Source organism: Electrophorus electricus, chromosome 6 (genome assembly GCF_013358815.1).
Source record: "Electrophorus electricus isolate fEleEle1 chromosome 6, fEleEle1.pri, whole genome shotgun sequence".
NCBI lineage: Eukaryota > Metazoa > Chordata > Actinopteri > Gymnotiformes > Gymnotidae > Electrophorus > Electrophorus electricus.
In genome coordinates, this window is record NC_049540.1 from 19,657,220 (window position 1) to 19,680,786 (window position 23,567).

The following is a 23,567-nucleotide window of genomic DNA, read 5'->3' on the forward strand; positions in this document are numbered from 1 at the left end:
TTATGCAACTGTGGTCAGTTACAAACCGTAGCTTAGTGTCAACCCCGCTGGGTGTGTGAGCGCATGGGCGGCAGTGGGAAACGAGGCAGGTCCGTGAAGGTCCACTGATCAATAGCAGGTGCTTGTTCTACTTTAGGAGCCAAAACGGACATAAAGCAAGTTAAAACGCCCCTTTGTCTCGCAAAGTGGGTCAGAGTCCCACTGCTCCCCAGTGCTTGGCCAATCGGAGCAGCATGCCTGAGGACAGGCTACCTGTCATGCTCCCCCCAAGCCCTGCTTGTTGCAGGCAGAGTGGTCCGATCGAGATGGACACGATCACGTGATCAGTCGGTTGGGTAGCGGCGTGGACGTGAGGCCAGTTGGGGTGGGGGGCAGCAGTGGGAATGTCGCTGGTGTTCCTCCTAGAGTACTGCCACACTCCACATAAACACGCACCATCTGCCCGGCTACCATCAGCAGGGACAGGGCAGACAGAACAAAGACACCCAGAGCAAGCCAACTTGAGCGCAGATATCCCACCCCATGTCATACGTCTCACCCTTTAAGCCTCTTAAAAAATAAAAACTTTTCAAAATGCTCGTCAAGCGTCGGTTTGAGTCAGAAACACTGGTAGCCCATTAGATTTCACTTAAATAATTGTCTGTCACAGCACATAGGGTGATTTACATGGCAGCTCCAGCGAGCAGAGATGCGTCACCCCTACTACGCTCATTCTTTCCTTCACCATCAGCCTCCGTCGTCATTTCTGTAAGCCGCTAACTGCTAACAGGGCTCCTCCACTTACCCTGAGGGGCAGCTCTGCTGCAGTGCTGACGAGGCAGTCAATGGCTTAATAAGTGCACTGACAACTTGAATGAAAAAGTAAATTTCACACTGTCAAATCGCTCTCACTAAAAACTACACCTGTCAAAAGTTAACATCTTCATGTATGCAATTACTTCAACATGTGTAACTTTGTGGTATTAATGCATGAAATTAAGGTGGAAAGAACAAGTTTATTTTAACACACTATTTCCAGCTCTGTATTCATCTCATCAGTCTTGCCTTTAGGGGCTTAATGGCTACCATATGGATCAGAAAGACATACCCTTGTGAGGCTACACAAGAGTGGCACACATGCACCTGGTCATGGTCTCGTGCATGCAGACACGAGGACACGGACACACACACACACACACACACACACGTTTTCAGCTCTTTTCAGTTATGTTTCTGTAGTCCTGTCTTACCACCACCACCAAGGACCCAACAATAAGTAGGACGATACTGCTACAAGATTCTTGCTTGGCTCAACAGAAAAGAAACAAAAGGTTACCACATTACTGCTCTAGTTAGTATTTAAGTGCACTACAGAAACATGATTGTCCTCTGGAAACAACTTCCTTTGTGTTTTGCTAGAGGTATGGGTTTCATTTCAAGCTGATGGAGTTTTCCTACTGAAGAGAAGTTTCTGTGGACATTGTTGTGTGATTTTGAGGGTAGTTAATCTGGTGATTGAATATGTGATTATCATAATTAGAGACAGAAACTTCACGCTTAATTATATATATACATATACACACACACACCTCATTTTTATTACACATTAATAAATTATTAACAAAATCACTTCATTACCCAATAGTAAAATAAAAACTGAAGTTAGTTTAGTTGAGGCCTACACCCACTCTTGAACATTACATTACCCTAATTTACTCCCAGTGTCTCAAATACATAGAATACATCATACAATTTGCATATATGCCATCAGGGTCCTGGTATAAAATCCTCTGTGATAACATAAAACCAATGACCCCAATGAGTAGGAATCTTAGCATAATAAAGAAAAAGTTGATAATTAACAAAGCATCCTTCCAAACCATCCTTCGCCAAACTTTGCACGTGAGCGAGTACTTTGTGTTTTGAGGGACAGCAGCCATTTCACACTGCTGCAGAAACGATCACGCATATTCAGATAAGTGCTTCACAAAAACTGCCCTTTAATCAGTCAAGGCCAATAACTTCAGCAGTCAATCTTTATTTGCAAATCCAGCACAATACATACATCCAACATCTCCGACACTCTTCCTAATCTGTATTCTCCATGCATGAGCCTGAACGCTTAGGGATTACAAGATGTGCATGCTTGTGGCGTTTTCATGATGAGCTGCAAGTAGGACCAAGCTGGACCGATGATCTGAGGATGTGCGTGCATGGAGGCTGGGCGCATGTGCACAGCTGCTTCGTCACTCTGCTCCCTACACCAGGGCTCCATGTAGAAGGTAAGACCCGTTTGGGGATTGGATCGTCGGGGCGAGCCGTTGCACTGGACTTCACAGCCGTCACACAGCACAAGAACTGCTGCCACCTGGGTTCTGTCCGGTGTGCGTGGGCTGCCTGCCTAAGCAACACCGTGGGTGGGTACCGCCTCGGTCCGAGGAGCGAGACGGCACGCGCCCGTCTCCTCGGTTGCACAGAGGCCCCGGCGGAACAGGCGAGTGGACAGTAGAGTGCTCGGTCTGGTGCCGCCCACCCGACCGCCCGCCAGCGAGGGAGGGCGAGTGAGCGAGTCAAAAAAAGCAGCAGTCTGCTCGGGGATGAGCCGTTACCTTGGCACCAGAAGCACAGCAGGGGAGAGGATGCAAAAGGACAGAATGACAGGGAACAAACAGGGTGTTAAAAATACAGGCACCGTGGGAAGAGAAAATCGGGGGCTGCGGGGCCAGCGCCCAGTGCCCAGCAGCAGTGGTCTGCGCTCAAGACGGTGCCATCAATTTATCAGGATGGGCAGACTCATTAACATTCATCACCATGTTCCAGCCCCATTCGCAGGAGCACCTGTGAGTCTGCATTACACGTCAGACAAACGAAAACAAAAAAAACCAAACCCACAACATCTTCACAGAGGACAACAAGACCGTGCTTGGCTTATCCCCAATGTAAATGATATTGGAGTTCATCCATGCTCCCAGTTTGCCTGTAGTATAAGAGCAATCATTAAAGGATGAACATGCTATTATTAGCCATAGAAGCAAACTGTTCGGAAGAGGAATCTATTAGATTCACATTATTTATAGTGGGTTAGTTACCTTCAAATGTTTACATCGGTTTCCAATTTAACAAAACAGGGCCATAAAGACCTTGCAACTGAGAACATATTAATTTGCCCGCTGCCCTATGCTAAACATTCTGTATAGCCTCCTGTAGAATTTCTAGGTCGTGCATCAAAAGCCATTTTGAAATCAATAAGTAAATAGAGGGCTCAACCCGGCAGCATGACAATGCAGCCATTCATTGGCGCTGTGCAATTTAACCTTAGAGGTTCAACAATAGCACGTCTCTGTACACAAGCAAGAGGATATGGACGTCCCCCCCCCCCCAAAAAAAAAGTGTTTAACGATCTGATTTGAGCCAGCAGGGTGAGACACAAATCACACACTCCTTCACAAGCCACGCTGGTGTGAAGAAATGCCTCGCTCACCTATTAATAATTCAATTGTACCGATTGCTTTCAATTATTCATACAAGTTTATAATTCATCTTCCACCTCAATTTCCCTCCATACAGTGGAAAGACAAAGAGAAGTTGGTGGAGGGAGCAACGATGCCTGGCAGCTACAGGCGATCTTCAAACCTCCATTACACAATTAGGCCCCCTGCTCGCCGTGCTGAGTGGCCAGTGGCCTTGGTGGGAGTGTATTATTTAAAAGCCAATATGCTAACGCATCCCCAGGCCAGCGTATTTATGAAAATATGCTCCTCGCAAAGAACACTCAACTTGGACAGAAAAGAAAGAGCACACCTTTGAAGCAAGACCAAAAGCAAGGCTGCCAAACCGCAGCTCGATTCTAATTACCGACGTCCACAACCTATGCGCGAGCTTCAGATTCTGCGCTTTGTTCAGTGCTTTGAAGGTAATCGTACTCGAGCAAATTCATCGGGATCAAGGGAACGGCGCGTCACCTGCCCGTCCCCTTCATCCTGAAGGCCAGCTCCTGCTCTCTCTGCTGACGGGAGCGCGGGAGCCTGCCTCTCTCTGCTGCTCGTGCCCGTCCAGCTCTGCGCCCCACCCTCCCACGAACACAAGGGACTGCGTCACGCTTGCTCTTTTAAATCTCGGCACCTCCTCGTTCCATCAGGACGAGTGGCGACGCTTTAAAAAAAAAAAAATGAAGAAGCTCCGGACATCCTGACGTGACCTCCAGAGTAAGCTCTACTTGTGGGCCGGCACACCTTGCAGGCACACTCGTGCTGATACGCGACCTGCTAGGAGCTTTGAAAATCACGTGGGCGCATGATCAGATAGTTAATGCTAGCCAGAACACGTTAGCAAACCGGATTATGTTGCCGACACTTTATCAACTTATAATGAGCTTCTGAATCAGTATCTGAGAGCTTAAGAGAAGTGTTCCCTTAACGACCCAAACAACGGACCCGCCGCCGCGGGCCATTATAGGCCGTGCTGGTCGCGAACGCTCCCACTGTGGCCTCGCTTTATTTCTGGCGGGGTCTTTACATGAAGTAAGAAGAATGCACATTGCGCTACTTAAGGGATTCAGTGGGCTGGGAAAAAAAACGCCCCTCGTTTCCATGCTGCGTTCGTCATGCAGGAGGCGTCCTGTCCCGACATGGCTGCATGCCTGAGGGGGGCGGTTGGCGGTGTGGCCAGTAGTGGGCCGCCGGTCCAACGGTAATCCCACAGACGTGCAGGGCGCCTCTTGCCTTGGTTAACCATCGCACCTGCCTTTGTCTGAGCCAGTATACATAATGCACCACTCAGATCCTCACTCTCACAGCGCCGGCTGCCTACCTTTTTGCTGTGTGTGTGTGCTGGGGGTCCTTGGTCTTGGTTCCATCAAAAGCAGCTGCCCACGTACAAGGAGCTCAGGGGCTGTGCTTGGATGTCGGGAGCTGCCGTGCGCATGCCTGCACAACAAAATCACAGGGCATCAAATAAGCGCATGATGGCACGACTGTGCACAGGGAAGTCTCAACCAGGCCAGACAGGCCTCCAAACGATTAGTTTGCATCTGGAAAAAAAAAAAAAAAAGTACAACATTCAAGTGAATCAAAGGCAATATTTAAGTTTAAAAGGTCAATATTTCTATCCAAGGATGCAGCTGTTGCTTAACCTACATGGCCATTCCTCAAAATGAAGCGAGACATTTTTAAAACAATTCAAATAGAGAACAGTCAAAATAAGAACAAACCGTGCACTGGATGAATCATCCAAACATCTCCTGACCGAAAGATGCGCGTTTATACCTAAAAACTTTCAACAAGGATCCAAATCTGGTGGCTACATAGGCAGGCAGCAGGACAGGAGGTACAGGGAATATGGCGGGTAGGCTGCTCCGCTCTGACGCTCAACAGCACGAGTCACTTGGTCCTGCGCAGCCCCAGCAGTGAGAATGCGGGCGCTGCCCCGAAACGTCTTCCGGCTGCCCTCTGGAGCGCTCAGCGGGCGAAAGCCGAGGACATCAAGGCAGAGGCGTGCGTTTATCTTCAGATACACGTTAGCGCCGCCTCAGTACATGCGAGAGAGGAAGGAAAATGGCAAATCTAAGGCCCCCTCAGTAGGACTGTGGCTGGACGGGGAGGGACGATGCAGCGATGGTGACTGGAGCACGGCCAAGCCTCTCATCTCACATTCTGTCCCTTTGGCACTAAGGCAAAGGCATCACAGAGTTCTATGTTAGGAGTGGGCAATATTTGGCAAATACATCGTGACACTTAAAACATACATACTGTTAAAATTCAAATGTCCCTTTTCTTGTGCTTCATGCAGTTGGTCAGTGCTCTTTAAGTTCGGTACCCAAAGTACCCGTGACTAGTTGTCGTGATAATTTATGTTGCCTCAACTTAACATCATATAGCCCACCCCTATTCTACCCACACACATCTTCCATCACTCGCTGGCCTGGTGCAGGTTGAGTACAATAACATAGCAGCCCTTGACTACCCATCTGATCAGACCTCAACAGAACGACTCACTGCCGGGTGCGGAGGCCATCGCTCCTGCTCACCTTAATGGCTGCCGCCTAAATCACAAACCACAAAAGCTTCTGAGCGACAGATTACAATCAAGGAAGCGTGAAAATCATCGGCCCCGTGAAGGGGAGCAGGGAGGGCACAGGCTCGGTCGATGATTAGTTCAGCTGTCCAGGGTCCGGGCCCTTATTTCTCTGGTTGGCGTGTGTCACTTTAAAACCGTTTCCGAAAACGGAGAAGGTGAGGGAGGATGACGTGCAGCAATAACAGGGTCGCACTTCGCTGGCGCCTGTCTGAGCAGCTGAGGCCATCCTTCACAAACACACTGCCAGCTGGGCGGCAGCCTAAGGACCGAATGCAAAGGCCCGGCTCCTTTACCATATATAAATCCAGCTTTACCATATATAGGGTAAGTGTCCATTTTTGCTTAGAATAATGGACTTCTGCATTTACAAAACACAACAGCTTTTCCCATGACAGAATTAGTGTTTGCTAAGGTTAGGCATAGCACTGCACACTTGACAGTTTCATGCCAGAAGGAATGAAACAGCATGAATCAAAACAGCCTAAATGTGCAAATTAACGTATACAGCACAAAAACACACAAAACGGCACTCAAAAAACTTAAATAATAAAACGGAGAGAAAAAAAAAAGAATACAATTTATTTAAAAAGAAGTCATTTTGAACACAAGTTGCTACACTGCATCCAGCCTTTCAACTAATCCTGTAGAGGCCTACCTGAACTCTCAGTAGTCTAAACGTCGTGTCATTGCAAACATTTTCTTTATATTTGATCTTTATTTGCAGTAGGAGGTCTATCTTAAAGCAGACAGTGTGCCAAATCCAAAACTCCTCAGCAAAAACACTGTAGGTATGCTGGACATTTCCTCCCCAGGCACAGATGTGAAAAACCCCTCCTTTCCTTGTGCAGTAGGAGAGATATGGAGAAAGGATCAGAAATAGCAGAGCTCTCCTCATCCGTCTCCCTGATCACTGCTCCTGCCAGCTATGCTCAAGAGGCAGTCCACGGATATTATTACCAGGACGAGGACAACAGAAAACACTCCATCCCATTTCCCGTCTCGGAGAAGAATTTAGAAGGTGTTGCACATAAAGCATGCAAATATAAAGTAAAAGCAAAGCCATATTTACTGATAGTGTCGGTGAAACCAGAACAGCACCCACCTATTACTCATGCACGACTTTTTTCAGGGTGGTTTCCCGTGCTCCGTGTGACGGCCAAGGTTCAAGGGATTGCAAGGGAGTCTATCAGAGAGACACTACAAGGGTGTGTTGTTCAAAACTACAGCTGTGTTTGGGCTAAATAAAAGACCGACGGACTCTTTACAATGGCATGAGCAAGGCATCACCTAGATAAAGTTCCTGCATTTCTGCACACTGGAAAGCCATTTTAACTGATGTCCTGAATGGTGTCTGCAGGCCACAATTTTAAATTCCATCAACAGCGCTCCATGTTTTTTCATTACCTATTGTATGACCAGAGGACAATTTGACAAAAACACATAAACCAGTGGGAGGTAGGCAATGAGTTCTGAAAATGTTTTAATTCAGGTTCTTTTCATTCGTTCTTCTTGGAGTGGTCTGGCCTTGCTGAAGATAACCCGCGAGGGAGCACAGTGGAACACTCAGATACCAAAGGCATATAGTAACATCAATATAACTTTCGTCAAGCTAGCTAAATAATTCCTGTTGCAAATACCCATCTCACATAGCTGCATAGGATTATGCCTAATGGTTTTGCACCCCCCCGCCAGTGTGGAATGCATCTCCCAGTTGTCTGGCTGGATCAACAGCTGGAGGGGTATACAGGGCTGCAAGAGCCAGCATGCTGCTCCGCTTGGAGCCCTGACAGTGGGGGATCAGCTTACAGGCTCCGAGCAAGGCCCGGGAGACCGCCTTCCAGTCCCTTTCCCGGAGGAGCTGGCCCACCTCCAGCTCCTCTCCTTCGCCCAGGTGCTAAGGGTCTCCTGGGACATGAGCACATCAACGAGCCCCAGTGCCCGGTGCTTTACTACAGCACTTCCAGGCACTTCTGCACAGCAAAGCATCAACAGCCCGTATTGAGTTCATATTCCAGAGGATATGCAAGGACAACGAAAGGGAAACTGCCTTCATGATTCGCTAGAAACTCCTGATACCAAGATCACAGAATCTCATTAGTGGATTTTTATATGAATCAGCACTTCATGCATTGGTACATGAACCAGACTTTAAATCAGGCTAAAATAAGTAAGTTTCTACTACAACTAAAAATGACGCCCAACAAGATACTTTGGGCTCTGTTTTTGTAGACGATGCACATTTTCAGGAATAAGGCACAGGACCTGCGGCGCTGGCACGTGTGGCATGGAAGAAATGTTTAATATTTTCTTGACTGTCGGCAGAAGCATTATCCAGTGCAAAGTGGCACAACAACAACAACAACAACAACAACAACGACAACAAAAGAGGTTGGGTTAGACCGAATACGCAATCGAATCAACGGGTGTGGCTAGGTGTGCTGCCACAGCATCCAATCAGATTAACTCCTCTTGGTCCCTTTAAAAGATGAGCACGAGCAGACAGTGCAATAACAGTTTTTTCATGTCAGCACCAAATAAGTTCATAAATAAGGCAACAGCAAACATGTAAAGAAGTACAGGGTTGTGACACCAAAATACATGCCCTAGATAATACATACACTCATTATCATCATTATTGTTCTGCACTCTGATGAGAATTAAATAAAATTTAACCAATTGTGACATGACTAAATTATATAATTTTCTGTGCATACTGACATACCAACTGTCTGATTACCAATTAGGCCTAATAGTCACAATAGATTTTTTTTCCTTATGTAAGAAATAAAAGTTGTATTTGTTATTGTTGTATTTAGTTATTGAGAGATTTATTTTTAGTGAAGTGACTTTCATGGGCAAAATCCTACTGTGAGAAATTGGACACACTTTCTGGGCCTGCTTAAAGTGAGGAAAATGTAGTTTTGCACTTGTGTTTATGATAAAAGCACAAGCGCGCTTTTAAACCAAAGTTCAATACAAATGCTGCACCAACAGATTTGAAATGCAATACTCCTTCCTACTCTGTAATACTGCTGCACCACTCCACTCAGCTTCTCACAGATGCGTTTGTTTCTATCCAATTAACGAATGACAATAAATGTGCATGCGCCCTATAAAATTAGTAAGAATGTGGCAGTGGGTGGCTTTAACACCCCAGCACAGGCACAAAACTAGAGACATTTATATTTTTAGAGCTATGGTCGCATTTCAAGGCCAACCATTTTCACCGGACAATACTTCAGCACAACAGCTACTTCCACTAAAACATATCCACTCTCTAGCATCCAGAGAGAACCTGTGCATCTCTGGAGGGACGCAGGACCACCTCCAGACTCTTCAGCGTTCCTCCCACCACACTGCGCAACTGAAAAAAGAAACTTCTCTCCAGTCAGTTTACCTTAAAAGAACTCAAAATGTGATTTACTGCATCAACGAAGCAAAAGTTACTTCTGATAATGAAGACAGTGTGCTGATAACCTGCAAGGGAGCACATTGGAACACTGCAATACCAAGCATACGCAGATGTCCAAGCAGATTATACCAGGATGACTGAGCTCTCATATTGCAGCTATGAGACAGTGTTCCAATGAATTAATTTACTCCCCCCCCCCCCCCACCAAACACAACATCTAGCAAACGGGTTCAGAGACAGGCATGATGACTAGCGTAATGACTAGCTAGGATGCATGTTCATTTAAAAAATAATAATAATAATAATAAAAAATAAAACTAAATTTTTAAAAAAGGATTCGTAGTATGGGACTCAGGAGAATGGCGCATCGCCTACACATGCCGCCCCTGCAGAACAAACTTTCAGTTGAATCAGAGTGTAGTGGTCTGATTAAGGATACAGTGCTGTAGGACATGCTGAAGGCTGAAGGCGGTTCAAGAACAGAGCTCGCGCCACTCTACTCTATTAGCCAACAGTAATGACTCATGGAGAACTTGCAGATATGGTCCCCAAAAGTATCTGTATATAATGAAGCCATCCTTCGGAAATGACTTAGACCTTGTCTCCACACCACACCCCCACCCCCACCCCAGCTTCCATGGTTTCACAGCCACAGGATAAAATGTAAAAGCAATTTGAGAACATTTGCACAACCTCACACCATGTACCAGTCAGTATTTCTTGAGAGTCTCTTCAGGATTAAGCTTGAGAGAGACGGGGAATATATGTGAAATGTATTTTCCACCTCGATTGGCTTAAACGTCTGTAAATAAGTGGGAAGAGCGCTAGATCTCACATTTGGAGGCTTATACCACACCTCACCAACAAACCCAGTCAGATATGCCTTTCCCTTTCTGCAAGACTGACACTTTCCCTAACAAAATACCAGCGACAGAGGCAAGGGGAAATGACACGGCCCTGCGCTGATGCCATTTCATATCGGTCATACCTGCGGGTACCGGGCAGTAGAAGCTAGAAAACAAAAGGCAGGCACGTAAAAATTCAGATGTGGAAAAGAAAACAAGTGCACGTGTCACCACTTCCGAGGCACAACGTGTGGATGCTGGAGGGGGAAAAGCAGTGGAAGGAGACCGATTTACCAAGCTGGGCTTATTTCCATTTTTTTAAAAATAATAAATTAAAAAAAACAAAAAAAACAAACAACCACACACAGAGGGACCCTCAGTAAAGCTTTAGACTTCAGCAAATTTGAGAGTTTGGGTCCAGTTCACAGAGGGAATTTTGTTAATTTACCACAGCGGGGGTGGTTCTCCAGAGATAGCAGTGGAGATTGAGTTAATGAGATCACTGAGAAACGCAAAGATGAGCCTTGCAGGACCTGGCCAGTTTGAGCAGGCATGGATGCTCCCCTTGGTGCAATAGCTCAGGAGCTACGCGGGGCAGAATGTTCTGCTAAAGAGTCACTACTGCCCTCCCTGTCAGGAGCATCTGTATCCCTGCAACCATTTCCCTTTTCCTTGATGCTTTGAATCGGCCTCTTTTCCTCTGGCTGTACTGCAAATCTCATAAACCACCATGACGTTTTGTAAATGTAACAACGAGGGGGTGAGGCGGGCTCTAAAGTAAAGGTTATAGGTTGCAGAAAAGCATGAACGCAAGCCTTGTGTTGCTGTCTCCTATGCTTGGAGGCTCGTGCACCGTTACCATCACCTCGCCCACGTTCTGCTGCTGATTGCCATGACTATTCACTCGTCTGTCAGTCAGTAAAACAGGGACAAATGGGCGACAAGGCAGAGAAATAAGGTGCCTATTTCACTAGCAATCTTGACACCTGAACTCGGTTCTTCTCCTTGCCAAACTAATCAAACCTGCCTCTGCGCCAGGAGCACGCAAAGACCTTGCCACTGTGGTTGTTGACGGGCAAAGAAAGGTGAAGAGGGGGTAAAAAAAACCAACAAAAAAACAACAACACACCACCTCTTCCACTGCCTCAAACACTGAACTTATTCTCTAGGCTGTGGCATCGATAATAATGAACATAATTCATTTCTGAGTCACAAAGTATGTGAGCAAGGGCAACGAGGTGTGGTGTCAGTGCCAACGCATCAACCATTCGATTCGGTTCTTGAATGACCACCTTTCTCCAAGATAAGCAAGTCCACTGACCTTTTCTGGACCGGTTTAGGACGCTCGTGTTCCCCGGAAGCCGCTGGGTTGAGTAAACAAAGCTGCTACAAGTGCATGGGACAAGCATCGTGAATCAGGGGCAGCATCCAACAAAAACGGACTCGTAATTGTTTCGCTAGATACGTCACGGCCGCGCGTAATCCGGATGCAGTGCGTGACAAATTTATTCAATTGTTCTTTAATTAAAAGCCCACCACGCTGACTACGGCAAAGACAAGAGTGGCAGCAGATGTTCTGCGCTGTTAATACCCATGCACTCATGGACACTTCAGTCGCTTGTCATTAGAGATGTAAACAAGCTTGTCCTGCCAGAACCGTGCTGCCTGAGTGCAAAAAGCCTGCTTGTCACATATGCTTTAGAACTGACAATTTCCATCTCGATGAACGCTGCTAGCTTACCCGAAGGGGCAGCACAGAATACCAATGCCTTCGGCAACACCAGAGCCCCTGCCCCTCACCCCAAAAAAGCAAGGAGACGTCGTCTACATTGAGTTTTACATCAGCACTGCATCTGTGGGAAAGTCCAGATAGGATCAAAACATGGTGGCAGCTTTTTTTTTTTTGGCGGGGGGGGGGGGGGGTGTAGAACACTGCACCACTGTCAATAAACAGCCTAATGATATTTCATCAATCTCTTATTTACGAAGGAGGACTCACTCAACACGCAATACCCCGGCACAAATGTACAACATGCTCAGACAAGTCTCTGAATAAAAACACTGGCAGCTCAATGGAAAGGGAGGGGACCCAAGCCAGGGAATGGGGATCTGAAATCCTGCAAAGCTATTGTACTCCTGTCAGTGAAGATGAGAAGATCTTGTATGCCAGTGTGAAACAGGGGAGAGTCACACAATGAAAGGCTATTTGATGGGCCCATTTGTCGGAGTTCTCATTTGTCTGATGTCGCAGAATGTAGGCCGAATTTTTTCCATTGATGTCCCAGTGCTTGTGCATTGCTTTGTAAAATGTGGGCATCACTGAAGGTTGCTGATCAAAAACAGTGCTGATAAGCTGTTGTAACATACACAGCAAATTAATTATTACAGGTGATAGTAGTAGCAAATCAACAGATTTAATTCGATCAAGATGCCTAGCACCCACTGAACATCTTTTATAGGTTAGTCTCCTTTACCTAACTGGACTTTTAGCAAAGTACCATTCTACAACAGGAAAAAAAAAAGGCTTGTTTTGTTTGCAAACGCTCCCCATAACACTGTCGCTACAGTCAAGGTAATTTGATTACAAGAAATAGGAAGTCAAGTCAGTCCTTTCTGGTTATGATTGGTTACAAAACCCTCATCTTACAACCCCTACTGGAAATAACATCCTCAAAAAGGTTCATGAAAGCACTGGTCAGTGCCTGCACTGGCATTCTGTCATTGCGTGGCATTTGCATGGGTCGTGCATGGCAGCACCCTTTTAAAGCTTTACACAGTGGCCCTGTTGACGCCCATCCCCTTGTAGCGGCCATCTCTTGTTCAGGTTTTACCCTGTCATCAGTGCAAATTTCACAGGCACCTTGGGGATTTGTTTGGGGCCAGTGGCGATTATAGACACAGAGCCGATATGAGCGCCGTCTGTGAGGGCCACCTGCGGGCTGCGCGCCTCATGCTCGCCGGCTTATGGGATCACACACAGATTAAAGCGTTTATCGGTCGGTGTCAGTCGTGCGGCTGGGCGGCATGCTGGAGCCACACGCTGGTGGGCGTATTCCAGTCCTTAGCCACTGTCTCATGTCAGCAGATTCGCCAGTGCCATTCACTGGGTCCGCAGAAAGCTCTGGTTCACCTGGTGTCTTGTGGGAGCCTGGTGCAAGCACGCCTGCCCGGAGGCAGGGGAAGAGCCACCCTGCACGGGCGGCTCCAGACGGTGCGAGGCTTAAGTGGCGCTCACAGATAGGGGAGCGCTCAGACTTGGGAGCTTGACCTTCCTGTGGCCTGCAAGTCAACTCTATCTCTCAACAAATACAAAGTCCAGCCTGAAAAGAAGACGGATCCAATGGGATTTGCTTCTGTGGGGTAAAAAGAACCAGGACCCAAGGGTTTGTAAATCTCCCTGCAAATGTCAACAGCCACAGACATCTTGACATGCCCCAGAATATAAACAACTGGCTTTATAATGGAGCTGGAGCAGTTGTTTGTCATAGAAAATGCTGTCCATCTGTCAGGAAATGTGAAGGCATTCCTAAGATAAATTTAACCCAAGACAGACTTACTGGTGAGAATCCTGTCTGAGCTCTCCTAATGAAATCAATCTGTGCCTCAGAAGAGCCAGCCTGGAGAAAGAGGAAAGAAACCTGATGACCAGATGGCATAAATTAGAAAAATTAAGGCCTGAAACCTGTGTGTTGCATAATTTTGGGCAAAGGAATCAGAATGTTGACAACCAAGAACTATAAATGAATAAAACTAAATTGTATGCTTCTGATTGTTGCGGCTATTAAACAAAAAGGATCAAATGTGGTCAAATAAATCACACAAAGCCGGCAAAGCCTTGAAGTTGGAGCTGAACAATTAATCGATTTTGTATCAACATCACCAAAAATGCAATCATCGTGCTGCAAGAGCTGTGGTTCTAATTACACATTTACATCAACCAAATTAAGATTAAAAGATCTTTTGCTTTTTATCATTTTTGCTCCATCATGATAACAAACATATTGCAATGTTCTCAAATATTTCTGCTTAAATCAACAATAGCAGCAATTAAATCGTTTCCTCTGGTTCTTTTCATGCAGAAACAAGATATGTTTGTAATTATGTTTGTCAGATGTTTGATACTACATGGACCATGAATACACACCTGAATCTTAATTTTCTTAATCACAATCAAAGCATCAGTGGAAAACATTGTCCCCAAAATACACAAATCAAATACTCTCCTCAAATAGCCCTAGCTTGACCTGTGCATTATTCATATTATATAACAGTAACTTAGAGTTTATACATATTAGGCTTACTACTATTCTGATACACACATCTTAATTTGAACATAATGAACTGAAAATGTATGAAAAGAAACATGCTTGCCCCTCTGCCTCCAAGTGAAGGTGGTGGTGGCGGCGCGGGGGGGTGGAGGTACGACATCACAGCACTTATGTTCGAACTGATAAGAGTGCTGCAGTTCACGTTTGCCCATATTCTCCTCAAAGTGCTGATGGTTGTGTTTGGATCTGCCCTCGATGCTCACATGTGATCATGCAAGCAGCCTATTGCTGCGTATCTCACGCGTACCAGGAGATAAGCACCCAGCTGCTGCTGTATTCTTGCTCGACTGATGGGGAGTCGATACTCGGGCAAGTCGAACACAAACACGGCCATGTGGTCGGAGAGGCAAAGCGACGGCTTGCACGGTGTTCGTTCCATTGGGGTGTGGGCGGGGGGCAGAATTTGGCAGAGGCCCCTCAAAGAAGACAAATTGTTATGCAGTCCCCTGGTTTGGCATGCCCCTCGTGGAGATTAATTACTCTTTCCTGCATGTGTAACAGTGAGCGCTGGAGAGGAAAGAGGTTGGCAGGGAGGGGAGGCCAGGAGCCTAGCCCCCGACTCCCATAGCCGGACGCCCAGGGACCAGGAAGCCAAGTGCCCCAGAAGATAAAACTTGGCAGGGCAGGATGTCGAAGCTGCTTTGGCACGATTGGCATGAGCGGCTGGAGGCGAAGAGCGACTGGTCACTGAAGTGAGTGGCGCCGTGACGACTGGAGGCCAGGGCAGAAGGGAGTGCACAGATAATAGAAGGCACCTGAAAACGCAGGCTGAGACTAGCCCATAACACACCTGAGTGCTTGTCCCGTCTACCTGTGCAGCCACTCGGGTCTGACTTAGGCTTCTGTCACGTTGTTTCAGCACAGTAGTCACCCTGATGCAATTTAGCTAAAGTAATGCAGAGAAAAAGAACATTTCACTCTGATGCGGTGATGGCTGGAGATGGATTTTAAAATGCTGAAATGCTTTAAACCGATAACTGGTCACAAGAGAACTTTTATGTAGAGAGCAGACAGTTCCACTCTCACTATGAGAAACGGAGGGAAAAAATTTTTTTGAAATTGAATGTAGGTCACATGTGGATTGATGTGAGACTGTGAATAACCAGAACATTTTCAGGAGACCATAATGAGGATAATGGAGGGACATCCAAACCCTCTGCTCACGTCAAATCCCTGCAACATTAAAAGATAATCAAGCAAAACAAACAAACCCCCCCCCCAAACAAACAGATGGTCGTGACTCTGTCTGTTACATACGCCTGATAATACCACACCATAAGAGAGCAACAGTGTTAATTGTTTTCATACTTGTAGTTAAGGAAGTAGTATTAGATTAAAAGTGACTCCCTGCCATTTCATGCCAGAGAAAGTGATGGCACAGACCACCATCCGCAGAGCTTCTGAGCTGAACTAGGCAATGTATGGTGTCCTATCACTGTACTTGTCTGTTTAATACTAGGCATTCTTTTTTTTTTTTTTTTTACCACAGAGGGGATCTATAATGCAGTGGTATACTGTAGCAAAACAGCATTATGTAGAAGGCTCCAACAGTGCGACAGAGAGCAGAGAGATGGCACCGGCTCAAAGGAATCCCTTTATGACTTTGAAAATATGTCTACAGGAAGACAACCATTTCCACACTCTTAAACTCGCTTGCTCTTCAAATAGCAAGCATTGCGCTCTCAGATTTCTCAATTCTACTGTCTCGGACTGCGTCTCACTGTGGTGTGGCCGTGAAGCTTTCGAGACATTGGGCTAGGACAGGAAGCCTCCAGGATGCAAAATGTGTTACCACACCCACAAATGGCTAAGACTTGATAGTTACAAGTGATTTAAGTGACATGAAATACAAAAATAAATCTATGGGCTACTGTACAGGCTACCCAAGATACTTTCTGAAAGAAGCCCCAGTGCATAAAGGAAAATGGAAAAGAAAAAAGTAATTCAATGAAAACTATTTTGTCTCTGAAGCTTTGATATAAAATTTCTTGTCCTACATATGCATGCAGTGCCCATACATCTGCAGCAATATTAGCTTCTGAGCTCAACTGCCTACAACTTGGTTTTAAGTCTCAAGTCCCTTAATTACTGATGAGCAGTTAACTCATGTCAGCATTTTATAATAACTAATCAAAATGCTTGTAAAAAGGAAACAGTAATCAAACAGGAAGTGCTTCACTCCTTCATGCAACAGCCGACATTTTTTTCTTTTTTTAAATGACTCAAGCAGCATGGATATGGTCTAGAGGAACAAGAAAATGCCAAATAAGCCTTACTCTAAGAAACTATATCACCATAGGGTTAAACAAAAGGTCAAACAAGCAAAAAAACAAAAACAAAACTAACAATACCCATAGTTCTTGGTTCAAAACATATTGCTAGAGTTAATGGACTCAAATCAAAGTGGAAACCAAAATGACCAGGTATGCAAGTAAAGCTAGGTATGCAAGCAAAGCTAAAATTCAGATCAAAGCTCTTCCCTGGCTGTTAACAGCAGTACTATACAGCAAGTACCAAGAAAGTGCTTTACTCCTCATAGCATCATACTGCTTCTCAGCACTGGCTGAGGTCCCGTTCATTAACTAGCTTAGGTGTCACTAAAGTTACTAACTGGAAATGGGGTGATACGGTTCCAATGCAGTTTTCTTTTTTATATGAAAATGTGGAATGGCAAATATTTGTGTACTGTATTCTCCTGACAGCAATACATCATTCTCTATTCCACACTTATTCGCACAAATATGATGCAGCCTGCCTTGTAAGAATGCAGTTATCCTTTATATTAAAATGACTCCATAAAACAATAATGTAACTGGTTTACAGTCTGCAACATTTCAGCTTCATGTAGCCTAAAATCTGCCCCTTTGTAATTATACTTCTCCTGCGAATTTATTTTCAGTTTTGCAAAACAAAGCGCATTATGCTAATTGCAATTAGCATCGAGGACAAACAATGTTGACAACACTGGCCAAAACAACTCTGAACATCTTTTTCCTAGGAACCTTGCCTTTGTATTTGATTCGCAATTACAGTTTTCAGTGGATGTTAAGAAACTTCCCAGTCCTGTTATTTTTCAGATAAGAAATTTCACTAAGATTAAATGCAATGTGTGTCATCAGAACACAGAGGATTATTCATACTTTTGTCTGATATCATGTGGACTTTTTCCAATGCTTTTTATTCTTGCCTTGGTCAAGGAGTTGTGACAAGGCTTCAGTCAGTCCGAAATGCTGCCATTCTTCTGCTGACAAACGTTCACAGCATTTAGCTGATGCGCTTTGTGCCAAAGTGACTTTCAATTATGACTGAATACAGTTCAAGCAATTAAGGGCCTCAGGTGCCCAGCAGTGTGCAAGGGCCTTGCTCAGGGGACCAACAGTGGAACCTTGGCAATAGAACTATTAACATATAGAACTATATAACATATAAACTGTTTGATTTATAAATGATCATATATATATTCTTAATAAAAGTTGTAGTTTGTGTGTTGTAGCCGTGGGACATCCTAGCAGCACTGGTCAAAAAAACCACAAGCATGGATGAATTTCTTCTAGCATCTTTCAGACTGCACAGTGCTGTTAAATGCTAGAGTTCTTTGCTTTGATCTGTTGCTATGGAGATGAGACATGAGAACAGCGTGCAGTGGATTTCTTAAATGCAACATTACACAATCTTGAACTGCACAAATTTAGCTACCAAACACTGACGTTCTGGGTTTTGACAAAAATATTTCATTGGAATTGCAAACATCGCTGTTCATTCTGGAAGTTGTTTGAGGCTCCAGCATCTTGCTAAATGAAATGTTAGCACTGCACTGTTCATTGACAAATTCTATGACACAGAAAGCATTGTCAAAACAGACAAGTATTTCCATCTTAGTGAAAGATGAAATGATGCCTCACACCCATCTCCTGATGTTCAGCGCTTACCACTTAGCCATTAATGTAGGCTATTAGCTTAGCATCGCAGGATATTCTAGCTAGATATTTAGTTAATGCTATTTAATAAATACAGTGAAATGTAGCTAGACTCTCTTCTAAAATCCATGAAATCCATAATTTTTGAGAAACTGGCATTAGCCAGTTAGCATCACAGGTGAACTGACATGTAACTGTGATTGGCAGAAACATCTGTCACTCAATCACTTTTTTTTTGTTTAAACAGGCACCAGGACATTGCTGACTGGTGCTTACTTATAAGGCTCGCTCTTCTTGTTGAAGCTCATGAATACATGTGAACGTTTATGCCTACATACATGCGGTAGGTCACCGAGATCCTCTAACCAAAAGCTCCCGGTTGTTCCTAGAACTAAACTAAAAGTAAAGGAGGAACTGTGAATTTGGTGTTTGTGCACTTAAACTGTTCTACATCCTCATTAAGAGGTTTTGCAAAACCCTCTTATATTCTTTAGATTTTACCAGTCGTGGTCATGAGGAAAGTGCAAGTATACGTTTTTCTCTTTTAGTATTTTTGACTGACCTGTTTTAATATTTTAAATTACTTTATTCTGAAGAAATCACTCAGAAAAGTATTTTATAAATAAAATTGACTATGTAATGGCATTTTATAAATGAATTACAATCATTAGCCTAAATTGATCAAAGGAAGAAAAAAAAGCTAAATTCTCTATGCAATGCAGTGGGTGCATTAAATGAGTGAACAGAGCTCTAAGGAGAGCTGCAGGAGTCTCAGTCGAACAGAGCTATAAGTGCATTCAGATTCCCTCTGCCATGTTCAATTTACCTGATTGCTCGTGGCAGACAGCCCCCCACCCCCGTCATGAGGGCTGAACCCCATGGTGCTGCACAGCAAGTGATGAAGAGTATTAGTGCAGCTACAGATTGGAGGGCTAGCTGAGGTTAGCTGGCTCCAATCCACTACCAAAGGAGGGGGTTTACCCTCAGGGAAACAGGGTCAGAATATTCCCAGCTGTACAGAACGTCACTGGACCTGCACAGCACAGGCAGCCCAGTTACGTCGTTTTTAAAAACATGCAAAGCAGAATAAAACACCAAAACACACACTGAATGCTACGCTGGAGTGAAGAGCCCATTTTCTTATAATATTTCATTTCTTGTATGGCAATTCGCTAGAATGCCAAATTGCTTCTAAAGGGAAGCACAATGGAATAAAACAAGCATTGCATTTTTATGGCTGGCACACAGCCATAATGTTAAAAAGCCACACATTTCATGGATTCAAAGTTCACCTCCCAGACGGCCAAGCTACTAACCTTGGGCAGTCTGGAATCTTTCATTTCTGACTCAAGGTTTTGCACAGGTCACTTTAAGCATTGTTGACAAGATCTTCACTTATTTCTTTAAAGGGTGCATTTGATTTTGCTGTAGGGCAAAGCCATTCATTTTCATGCTCTCATACACATTCAAACTCAGGAGATTAATGGCAGTTCAAACCAGACCAGGTCGTTTATGTCTCCGTCCATTCAACTATGCTGCTCAAGAGAGCCCATCCTTTCTCATTGTAGAGTTTGCCAACCTTTTCACCCTAACACAGCTTTCCATTTTAAGAAATGAGAGTCCCATCCAAACCTCTGAGACAAACCAGTGTGGAGGGCCCCTGCTGTCCAGACATGGTTTTCTGCACTTGAAAATATACAAGATGACCACAGCACTGTATTACCAAATGAGAAATAAAGTGCTATAAAGTGCCTCAAATCAATTATTCAAAAAACAAATGACATGCCATTTGAAAGTTTTGAGGTTCACAATTCCTTGCCATTTACTGGGTAGAAAGAAGCAGAAACAATGTCAAAACATTTGAATGAAGTTCAACAAACAAAGGGCCTGTTGATGGAAGCCTTAAACAAGAAATAGGTACAAGTCATGTGTTTATTTAAGCAGGTTCATCTCTCACACCTTTCAGATGAACTTCTTCAAAAGGTTCTTAGCCTATATAATAATCTTCCTAAGAAGCATTAAGTCTCTTATTACTTCATCAGCATTTCACCATTTGGTTCATAATGAAGCTTAAGCTATGTAGCTGTCTCCACCCTCTTAAAGACAGACTATTTGATACTTCATGCCTGCCTGCCTCCCTTCAGGACACCAAATTGCACAATTAATAGTCTGACAAAGATTCCATCTTCCTTGGGTTTAAAGGACAATATTTCACACATTGGGTAAATTAACTTATGCTGCTTGTATAAGAGTTGACGGTATGTACCCTACATAGTCCCCTCGGGTGATTTTGTCCAATATAGCATCCAGACAACTCCTTTATAGAACAGCTTACTCATACATGTTACCAGGACTGATGATAGCGAGGTGTAAAGGTTGCATACACACTCCCATTGTTCAGAATTTATAGTGTTTCAGCATTGCACAGATAGATAACTGTTGCCCGCTACTATGTCTTTTTGAACAAAAGGTAAACTAAAGACAATACATTTGAAAAGCATCTACGTCCTTCACCTAACAGCTAGGCATTTGAGTTTTAGGTCGTACACGCACACCCAAATTAATAACGTTAGGCACGTACGGCACTGTTGCTATCTAACAGCTTCTCTTTAACAGCAAAGCAAACACTGTAATGATACACAGTAAAGTATCCACATAATACTGGATGATTTACAACACTGACTCCCGTGCAAACATGACTACAACCACTGAATCATACAGAACATGTTCAGAAAACAGTAACTTGGATACTTAGCTAGCTACACCTACATCACTGAAAAACAGCCAGGAGAGTCGCCTTAGCTAAAGCACACTGGAGCATCTGTCCTAACGAAATTAAAGGCTACATGGCTAGCTAGCTAACTAACTAACTAACTAACTAGGCGCTTGGCAGCTAAACTCGTAGGCTACTAACGCTATGAGTGACTGAAGTTGGCTATAACAGGATTAAAATTTAGTTGGCTAAATCTGCTACGTCTGTCCTGTTATATAGCTAGATCGTTTTTGTTGTTGCGGTGTAAAGTAGCTAGCTATGTGCTTGAACAACAGAGAGCTAGCTAGCCAACTAGCCAGCCAAGTAACCACTCTCAAAGTTACAGTATGTAGTTCGCTGGCTAATGAGGCGAACGACCAAAACGTAAACGTAATTGCATGCATCTGTTGAGTGAGGGGGTTGCACTTTCGAGCTGAGTTAAAGATGTAGGTCATGTTAATTTAAACTAACTAGCCAACCAAGTTAGTAGTTCTTTAAAGCTGTAGGCTAGCTAGACGGCTGCTTAACTCTGCAGCAGCAGGCTGAGCTAGTTAACATTCGCTAGCTAACTATGCTAACTAGTTAGCTTGTCCTGACCAGATCACTAGCCAGCTAACCTAGCTATCCCTCGCGAACAGTTACTACATCTCCACATTGTCTTCTTCTGACTCCTTCACGAAAACATACTCTTGTTATTAAGACTGTACATAGGTTTCTAGCCAACAATAATGTCGGAACTGACTAGAGTAAGAACTGGCATTAATTAAAACAGCTAGCAATGATACAAGCAACATTACAGTCGGCTAACCCGTTGAATCGGTTTGTTGTTCGTACTGCAGCCTAGCAAAGCAGCTATGTGCTACATAGCTATCCATTCAAAACAAAAAAATGACCAATATGCTCACCACTTCAACGTCTTTGACAGAAGCAGCAGAATGAAATATATCTTGAATCCAGCCAGACTTTAAGTTGAATGATCTTCAAGCTACATCGTACGCTTGGCTCCGACTACAGCAAAAGTGGAGCGTCCTGGTTTAAACGAGTGGCTTTCCTCCTGGCAAACCGAAAGATAACTCGCCTCTCTTTTTTCGCCGCTATCCGCTAACTCCACAAGGTGGCAAAGCGCTGCGCTGGCTAGTCGCTAGAAGGCGACGATACACGGTTTTCCCCCTCATCAGTCATCAACTGATATGTTCATAATAAATAGATTCAACCATTTAGTTCAAGATAGACGGCGTTTTATTGATCCCCGAAATAAATGGTTTTGTCACAAAAGCATACGAAGCAAATCAAGTAAAAAAGACACCACAAACTCTACATCCTACAAGTGCAGAAAGTAAGTAATAAGCATTCCACGTATGCGTATAAGGTAAATTATAGAATATACATTGCAAAAGTATCAAGTGATTATATCAAAGTGCTGTCTATAATAAAGTGACAGTCAGAAATAAGGTCTTGTTCATTAATAGTCAGTAGTAATGTTAAACAAATTATAAATACAGTGAAAGTAATGGGAAAAGTATAACTTGTGGTTATGGGGCTATTTTCCTGATAATTATTCTGGAAATATATTTACATTTACAGCATTTAGCTGACACTTTTATCCAAAGCAACTTACAATTATGACTGAATAGAACTTGAGCAACTGAGGGTTAAGGGCCTTGCTCAGGGGCCCAACAGTGGCAACTTGGCACTGGTGGGGCTTGAATCAGCAACCTTCCCATTACAAGTCAAGTACATTAACCACTGAGTGTAACTTTGTATATATATATATATATATATGTGTGTGTGTGTGTGTGTGTGTGTGTGTGTGTGTGTGTGTGTGTCCCAAATATATCTGGCACAAAGGTAGATTCTGATAGCAGTGAGTATAAATGACCTCCTGTACTGCTCCCTCCTACAGCATGGCTAGATCAGTCATGAGCTAAATGTGCTTCAGTGTTTGATTAGGTGGCCATGGAGTAGATTGGGGGAACTTAATGCCACCTGCCGGGATATAGCTACAAACAACAGGCATCTGACTGCATACATTGAAGGACATGAACTTTCTCAAAACGTTTTATGCTTTCCTGTAGACTGCCTCAGACATGTCCAGTCTGATCTGTGATCCAGTTGTACCTTCAGGTTCCATTGCTCTGCACTTCAGCCTCTTCTCCCAGGACAGAGACAGGAATCTGCCACATGTCCTTATCTTGCTAACACTGAGCTGTAGGTTGTTCCTTGCACACCACTCAAACTACTGATCACAGCCCTATACTG

At 44.2% G+C, this 23,567-nt stretch overlaps 1 protein-coding gene across 4 annotated transcripts in view; it reads right to left on the minus strand.

The window, feature by feature from the left end:
- ndst1b (N-deacetylase/N-sulfotransferase (heparan glucosaminyl) 1b) overlaps positions 1-22,400 on the minus strand; it is a 55,324-nt gene extending 32,924 nt beyond the window's left edge. The window contains exons 1-3 of one of the 4 annotated variants that reach the window (XM_035527227.1): positions 22,214-22,400; positions 13,869-13,928; positions 4,789-4,904 (exon numbers count right to left, since the gene is read on the minus strand). The gene's annotated coding sequence lies outside the window, so the exon portion shown is untranslated. Of the gene's footprint in view, positions 1-4,788; positions 4,905-5,188; positions 5,576-13,868; positions 13,929-22,213 lie in introns of those variants that run through there. The other 3 variants (XM_035527226.1, XM_035527228.1, XM_027000112.2) reach the window with 3 other exon arrangements.
- Positions 22,401-23,567: the final 1,167 nt, after the last annotated feature.